Below are 8,723 nucleotides of genomic sequence, written 5' to 3'. Positions count from 1 at the left end.
TAAACGATGATTTACGAGATACGAACGTTGTTGCGACCGCGCCTCTGCGTATATATTCTTTCACTCGATCCGGCTATGAACCGTACATCATACGCATAGTGGCGATAACGATAATAATTATTATTTCTACTTGCACGCCGAGTGACTATGGCTATACCGGCTATCAGAATTATAAGAATATTTTTATTGTAGTTGTTACTGTATTATGTACACATAATTCTAAGGTACTTATTATCCGAGGAGAAGGAGTGTCGTGAGATGAAGTGTTAAGGTGGTTCAATTGAGCCGCAGACGTGTTTGAGGTGGTGTTTACGAAGAATAACGAATATATTTCACTTGGACGATATTTAATTATAATTTATAGATAGACAATGAAATGGAAAATCCGGTTCATTTCTTATTTGACTTGTAACTTAAATTTTAAAAAACAGAAAAGAAACTTCATTTTTAACTCGAAATGTATTTTTCTATTATTTGGTTTCGCTAACTCAAGAATTTAAAAAATCAGTTGATTTGTCTTGGACCGAGATAAAAATATTCGAACCACATATTATTTTATAACTTAATTTGACACTACCATTGATTTTATAATAGACTCAAAAATATGTATTAGTACTATTATATTCGTAGATATAGAAGGATTTAGAGGGTTCGAGTTAATTGTATTATTATTTATTTTTTTTAAATAAATATACAATTTCATTAACATGGTTTATAAGTCCTGATTTATTGTTTCGCAGCTAAATATAATATGACTCCTGTAGTCCTGTATAAAAGAAAAAAAGGTTATTGTAGGATATGAAATTATCATTGCCAGTTTAGCACTCATCATAAAATAAAATAAAAATTATTTATAGATCCGCTACTATGTAGCGTATTTCACCACTTGTTTCGATATTCAGCGTGCTATGTTTAACTATTGTTATTGTGAAGATCGAACGTGCCGTTGTCGATGGCATTAGCTGTACGTCATCGCCAATTTCGCTGACAAATTATTGCCGCAATCCGTTTTTGCGCTTATTATTAATTTCGTCATTTCTGCTCAGCGCTCGCCCATTTATGCGAATTTTGTTTTTCCACCATTGCAGTAAATCACACGTATTATTTCTGTTTTTACCACCAATTAGTAATTATTTGTAGATTTTTCTCTTTTCCTCACCTCTATAATTGTATTATATTATTTGTTTTAGCACTGTGGTAGCGTCATGAGACTAATTTTCCGCATATCTATCTACAACTTATATAGCTGGGTTGATATTCACCAAAATCGCGTACCCTTATGAAATATAATAACAATCAAAGACCAGATTTTCATACAATCGCAACTTTTTATAACGTGTTCCAAAACCTATAAAAACTGACTCTGGCTCGAGTGAAATTGATTAATTTAATTTAAGTTTAATTTTGTATAAAACTACACGTTTCAAGGTTTTTCACATGGATGTCATTTTAAATTTTATTTCATCCAAATATATGTTTTTGAAATTACTACAGGTGTTATTTATATTATTTGAAGTTTGTAATACTCAATAATTAATGCTGTTATACTTAGAAGTTTATATGATATGAAGAAATATAATAATAACCGCGATAATGTGACAAACTGAATATCATCTGACCAATAAATCTTGGTGTAAAATAATAAAAAAAAAATTATACATAGAACACTATTTAAAAATATATGTGATAGTATACTGTGTTGCAGTGTAAATCAGAATACGTATAGTAATAATATGCTTTATAATTTGTACACTCACTGTAAAGAAATATTAAATAACGATATAAAATAAATAGTTATATAAAAATATATTTTAAAATACCCAATCTACCTCTACACTGAGAGGACTGTTATTTTTGTTTAGTTCATAACTCACTAACAGTTTAATGTTTCCTTTTTTTTTTTAGGTGAATGCCGCTCAAAAATCTGTCGTTCGATTATAATAAATATTACATAACAATCGTTGCCATCTCCGTACATGAGTTTGTGTTTATTGATGTTGGCCGCCACCATTAATCCACCTTAAAGTCCTATAGGCGTGCGCGTTACGATAATAATTACCTACTCAGTAATTAGGTCAGACCTCGATTATGACGGTCTTGTGATCTGAAACGTACCGACAAGAGCCGGAAACCTGTACAGATGCTGCGGCAGCGTACACACGTACCTAACATATTATTATAATATTATATTATACGCAGGTTGTATTTAATACATCTGACGGCTTAACGTGAACGGTGTACGATCGACGGATTCGTGTCCGGATAGAGGTAAAGTGACGAATTATTAGATTTTGCCTTTTGACGTGCACCATAGTTTTGCGACGATGAGTTATATAATAATATTATAATGTTCACCGAGTTGATGAACGGTAAAGTATAAGTTTAATACAGAAAAGGTGTAGTGGTTAGCGTCGGCTCCTATATTATATGGGTTGGACCCGGTCTTTAATTTTATACACATCCGAACTACGCTATACACGATGTCTATCTATAGATACCCAACTTAACCTTTCATAATACCGTTTTGCGTCTTAATATTATTGTTACATATTTATGAATCGCATATACTGCTATTACATGTTTAACGGTTTGATTTTTAGAATTTATAAGCTGTACGCTGAGCCACCGTTAAACATTTTACAACGGGAAGAATTTTTGGCAATCAAGGCTTTGTACTCTAATCAACCAAAATTCTATAAAATTTAAAAACCCACAGAAAACGAAACTCGCATATTATTCGTCATCATTCGTAAAACAGGTAATCGACTTTGAGGTGGCGATCTACCGATTTAATATAAGTAATGCCAAAACATTTTTGAAATTACTTAGTTATTAATGTTTAGTTATTAAGAATTAAAAATTATGAAGATCATGAATGAAATAATCAAATAAAAATACATAAAAAAATACTCTTTTCTCGTCATTGATCGGTATAATCGTATTAAACTTAATATAATAATATAGCATATTAAATTATTAAATGAGTATTTAATAATATAACTTATATTTATAATCAGTTATAAATTATACTATACGTGATAATATCGTAATATATCACAACTTTATTTAAGTAAACTTTCCACTTTGTAAATTTTCAAAAGACACGGTATACATAATCGATACATAGATTAATTTTATAATATTATTTTTGGCATTCGGTGTGTAAATATTGTATTTTATATACATAGGTATAACGCATAAATGGTGATAGACACTAATATTATATTATATGAGTAAATATGCATTTAATCGACTCTACAGATACTATAAAAAAATAATCGTATCTAATAATTATTTATAAAATTTGATAATGAACTATTACATTTAAATTTAAAAGGTAAGTAAATTACCTATTCCATGTATTAACACTATTAGCGGAATTGATAGTAGAGAGCGTTATATTATTGTTGTTGTCTTACTATTAAGACGATATTAAGCATTGTAAGTCTAACCGTATGAGGCAGCCCAATTATATTTTCTTAATTCATGTTAAAAGTATAGTTTGTTGTCAATATAATATTACTCCGTTAAAAAGTTAATACACGAATGTTAATAATTAAGGTCTTACATATTATACAATATTGGTATTTATACTTTCCATCCTATGTTGTTCTTACCCACATAATCAGATTTTACCTGTAGTATGTACTTGATTGAATTTATTTATATTTAGTCAAGTGTATCGTAATAATCAAATGGTTGGATTCCAATCAAACTTGAGAAAATACACTCAGTAACGCATATTATTAACCATAGTTATCTTACTCTAAGTCAACAGTTAAAAGCCTGTGAAAATAGAAATGAAAATTAAAAATATACATACTTCAAGTACTTTGTAATATTCGGACGATGAATTGTTACTTTTTGGTACATGTCGTGTTGATTTTATTTTTATTATACACTATTAATGTTATTAATGTAATAATTTGTTTTTTGTAATAATGTCCGTATGCTCCGTTATGGAAATAATAATAAAAAAAAATGGTTACATAAAAATAAAGCATGGCATTCTTGAATTTGGCGGTTAAAAGATTTACTTTATAGAAAAGTTTATAGGAAATAGAAAAGACTGTGGGTGGTTGTGGTGGAAGTTTTTGAAAGCAACAGGGGTTCGTGTAATCCACGCGTGTACTGTCAAGTGGCGCAAAGAAAATGTTTGTTCAACTACGTGTAGTCAGGCCAACGTCGGTTTAAGTAAATTTAAACGAAATAATTAATGGAATTTAGAGCGGTGTGGTTGGGTTAGTATGGTAACTTTATTGACAGGATACATTATTTTGGTGAATGGGACAATTCGTTGAAGGTGAATAATTTTATTTTTTTAGACTAAAGAATTCGCATAAAAGTACAATGAAGCTATATAATATTATTTGAAAAAGTTTGTTCTTGTCGTTGATAAGTTGTTACTAACAAAACATATTTATAAGAATTAAAACTAAGCCCAAATGCATAATATTAGCTCGTGTTGTGTACATATATATATATATTTTTTTTTGAAATAATTTGATTGGAGGAATTTCGTCAATTAATGAATAGTGTTTATTATATAAACATTTTAAATTTAAAAGGTTCATTGTGATTTTATTTTTTTATTCCGTTTCTATTTTTTTCTCATTGACTTATTATACATTTTTTTTTATAGGTATCACCGTTTATTACTAAAATAAATATTATGATTTTTAATGGATTCTCATGATGTTATTGTGTATCATTTAAATGTCAAAGTTATGTACGTTGAACTTGAAAACTCATTAAAATATACTTTTTTTTTACCAGAATCATAATAATTAAGACAAAGTCTTGATGTGATATTAATACTTGATAAGTTTTTTCTATTGCCATTTGGTGTAGTATACACATATATATATATAATATTATAATAACTAAATAGCGATTGAATAGCTTATTGAATAAATGTAGACTAGAAATAGGTTCGATAAAAACCAAAATAAAATTTTATTCTTTATTAATTATTTAGAAATCTATTTATTTTTTTTTTCGTCGTAGTAGCTATACTATAGGTTGATAACAAATAGAGTCATGGCTACAATGCTATCATTATTACGTAGGTATATCAGATTGAATTTCATGGTCCATTATATTTATGGTTATTTATGGTTAGCCATACATACAAACCAGATTATTATTAAAATAAATGGTACATTATATTAGAATTATTATTATACATTTTTACATAAAATATTTTATTGCTTTTATTTATCGAAATATAAATGCATTTTTTAAAAGAAAAAATACATTTTTATGAAATAATTATTATACTTATACCTATATTATTATAACAAATGTTATAAAATTAAAAATTTGCATTTATATATTTAAGTGAAGTAATCTAATTTTTTTCAATGCATATAAATATTAATTTTTACTAAAATATAATATGTTTAGAAAACTTTCTGATTCAGTAATATTGAACACACGTCTTGTAATGAATTTATTAGTTTTACATATTTAGATATATTATCTTATATTCAAGTAGGAAACTATTATATTTTATTTTTGATAGTGGATTACAAGTTGCCTTGTGATTAAGTACAGCTTATAGTCCTTGTTTGGGGGGTAATTCATAGAACATATCCTACAGGGAGTTAATTGATTACTGTCCCACATAAAGGAAAATCCTGGTTGGTCAAATTTCTAAGAAACACTAAATGAAGCAGACAAAGAGGATTAGAGTTTGGACTCAACTAGTTTAAAGATATTTGAATTAATTTATATTATTTGTATAATCTGTACCTAGGAGTTGGATAATAAGTAATTGTAAATTACTGTGATATAATTATTTAAACAGGTATTATTATATTAAAGCAACATACGTTAATTTGATTTGAGAAATTTTGTAAGTTATGCATGTTTGGGTTATACATTATTGAACTGAGTTTTATTTAAAAATTTAAAAAAATTGAAAGTAGTTTTTATTATGAAAATAAAAAATATGCATGTGTACCTATATCAATTTTTTTCTGAAAAATAGATTGAAACACTTTAAGCATGTGGAGTTAACTTGAATTCGAAAAAACTATTAAGATATATTAAAATTGAATGGAAATATTCTTTGCAGTTTAACAGTTTTTTTTATAAGTTACGGAGAAATTGTTATTTAGCTGACTATAAACATTATATATTTAAATATTTTCATACAATTTTATTCCGATTTTAATAGAAACCGTTTCACAGCCTTGTTAGGTTAGGTATCTAAATTTTGCTAGATCTATACGAGAAAAGATTTTTTTAAACTTCGAACTATTAACTCAAATAAAGAATAATATAAAATTTAACACCCGTTTACCGTTATACTATATGTTAATGCACAGTTAAAGTTAATAACAATTAATAATAAATGTATACGAGTCGAAATATTTATTATTACTAGGTATCATTATACTTTTGTTTGTTAACTGATGAATATCAAATTGAATTTAATACAAGTATTTAAACCGAATAGAATTTAACATTTTAAAATTTTGATTTACGTGATGGCTTTCAATGGTTAGTAGAAAACTTTCTTTCAATATACTTTAAAATATCTCTGTGCATTTTTTCTTCGGTAAACTAAGTTTCCGGAATGATGTTTTCAAAAATGTATCACTTTATTGTATTTCCATTTTTTTAAGACCGGTTAAGCTTTTATAATAATAAATAATAATCCGAAGTTAAATATTAATAACGTTTATAAAAACCAGGACAATTTGAAAATTATTTTGTAGTTACAAATTGATAAAATGTTTAATGTTCATAGTTCAATATTGAAATTTAGCCATATATTATTCCATAAGTTATTCTTAAATTGTTGTTAAAAATATTAAACAAGCATTGCCCCAATTTTTTTTAATAGATATTCAAATTTTAAATTTAAATAATTTTAAATTTAAGAGTGCTTAACAAATATCTAAAATAACTTCTTCTTTTGTTTTTTTTTTTTTTTAGCGGAAATCGGAAACCTCCATCATAATTTATCAAGTACGTGATAATTAAAATGAACCTATCCAAGTGATTCAAAAACTCTAATCATAATTTAACAGCAACTTGCTTGTTTTTATATTATAAAGTATTTAATTGATGCTGGTGTGAGAAATATGATGCGGAGTAGTCACTGTAACTTAATTCAAAGAAAAACTTAGTTCATCAAAAACAATCAAACTTTTTCTCTAACTTTTAGAAAATTAAGCGTGATCATCGTGAAACCAATTTTAATGTCAAAAAACATTGTTACACAATTTTATTAATTACGTACTGCTGAGTAACTGCGTAATATAAATTAGGTACCTATCTATTTTTTTTTTATATAAAAATTTAACACTTAATTGTTTAGATAACGAATCTGTAAGAATGGATTCGGCCAAACAAACGGTTTCCGGGATCTTCGTGGGTAGGACTTACAAATAGTTATCTTACCAATTTGATTTCAATTTAAATATTACATATAAAGCAACAAAATAACAAGTACAAAATGTAATAGCGAGCACCGGATAGCGGAGTGCACGAGCTGTACGGCGTTGAATGGACCGATCTGATGCGTAGAATACAGTGAGCTCGGATAAATTAAGTTAAAATCAAACAGAATTTCTTTTGTGAGTACGAGCCTGAGCAAAGGTGCTAAAATAAATGGCATTAATAGTGTCCGGAAACAAAAAAAAAAAAAAAAATACGGATGACGAATGATAACAAATACGTTGACGGACGCATCGGTGTTAATAAAATTGCAGTACGGTGGTTGAGCGTGGTCACCGGCCGCCGGCCACAAACCAGTGGACAATTTGACGAATCAAAAAACACTAATACACTTATTTTCTGAATGATTTTATATTTCATTAGAAAACGTTGGTAATTATAATTTTAATTTCATCTTTTAATAACATACGAATAAATATGCTTAAAAATTATTATTTATTAAATAAATACGTACAATTATCTGCTTATAAAAATCAACCTGACCGAGTGAAGTAATTTTTTTTTTTTATGACCTAATGCAGTGTAAATTAATTACTCAAAGAATAAAAAAAAACAAAGCCGGACATGATACAGACACAATTATATCGTTGTTGGGAACTTGTATTATTTCGTTCACCTCGGCATTAATTACTCGAGCATTTTAAATTTATAACTATTTAATAGCTCCGGTGAAATTTGTTTAATGAGTGTTTTTCGGTTTTGGAGTACGGTATTTTTTCACTGCCATAGTGACTACACAGTGAAGTAAGCAAAATCAGTCGTATATGGTCGTAAGTTTGATCTCAAAAATCCTCTTAAGGAAAACATGGCATTATTTAGGATGCTGTGTGGTCATAATGTGTTATACTGTATTCTGTTTATTTTGTCGATAAATATTTTATATCACTATTGGTGTTTTTTAGTTGGATTCACTGTAAATGGTTGTTTGACTTTTATCAACTATCTTTTTTGAGGATTAGGTTAGGAGTTACAATGACAAAGTAAACATTTTTATAACTTTTAGTTTGAAGCAATGCTGGAGTTACGTAAACACGGACTTATAAACCTATTTTTCGGGGTCAGAGTAGTAACACAAGCTTTTGTTGTTGTTAAAAATTGTTACATAATATCAAATAAATTTAAAGTCAACATTTTGGACTTGGGGCGCAAAGGGTAATACACCTATTTAAATGTATATAAAACGATAAATACGTTTTGCGAGAAACCGTTCCAATGGTGATTTAAACATGTTCGTATAAAAAATGATCAAAGAG

The 8,723-nt window shown here is 27.7% G+C and overlaps 1 long non-coding RNA gene across 3 annotated transcripts; it reads left to right on the top strand.

The window, feature by feature from the left end:
* The first annotated feature begins 1,807 nt into the window (after positions 1 to 1,807).
* Positions 1,808 to 7,901, top strand: LOC126550885 (uncharacterized). 3 transcript variants are annotated; one of them, XR_007604943.1, is made up of 5 exons: positions 1,808 to 2,268; positions 2,601 to 2,758; positions 6,946 to 6,978; positions 7,068 to 7,280; positions 7,331 to 7,901. It is a non-coding gene; the product is annotated as an uncharacterized LOC126550885 (long non-coding RNA). The 3 variants fall into 3 exon arrangements; XR_007604942.1 differs by having other exon boundaries at positions 6,946 to 7,113; positions 7,178 to 7,280; XR_007604941.1 differs by having other exon boundaries at positions 6,946 to 7,280.
* The last annotated feature ends 822 nt before the right edge of the window (positions 7,902 to 8,723 follow it).

The sequence above is a fragment of the Aphis gossypii genome, chromosome 3 (assembly GCF_020184175.1).
Source record: "Aphis gossypii isolate Hap1 chromosome 3, ASM2018417v2, whole genome shotgun sequence".
NCBI lineage: Eukaryota > Metazoa > Arthropoda > Insecta > Hemiptera > Aphididae > Aphis > Aphis gossypii.
Note: the sequence above shows the minus strand (reverse complement) of the source record. Positions and strands in the feature narration are given on the sequence as shown.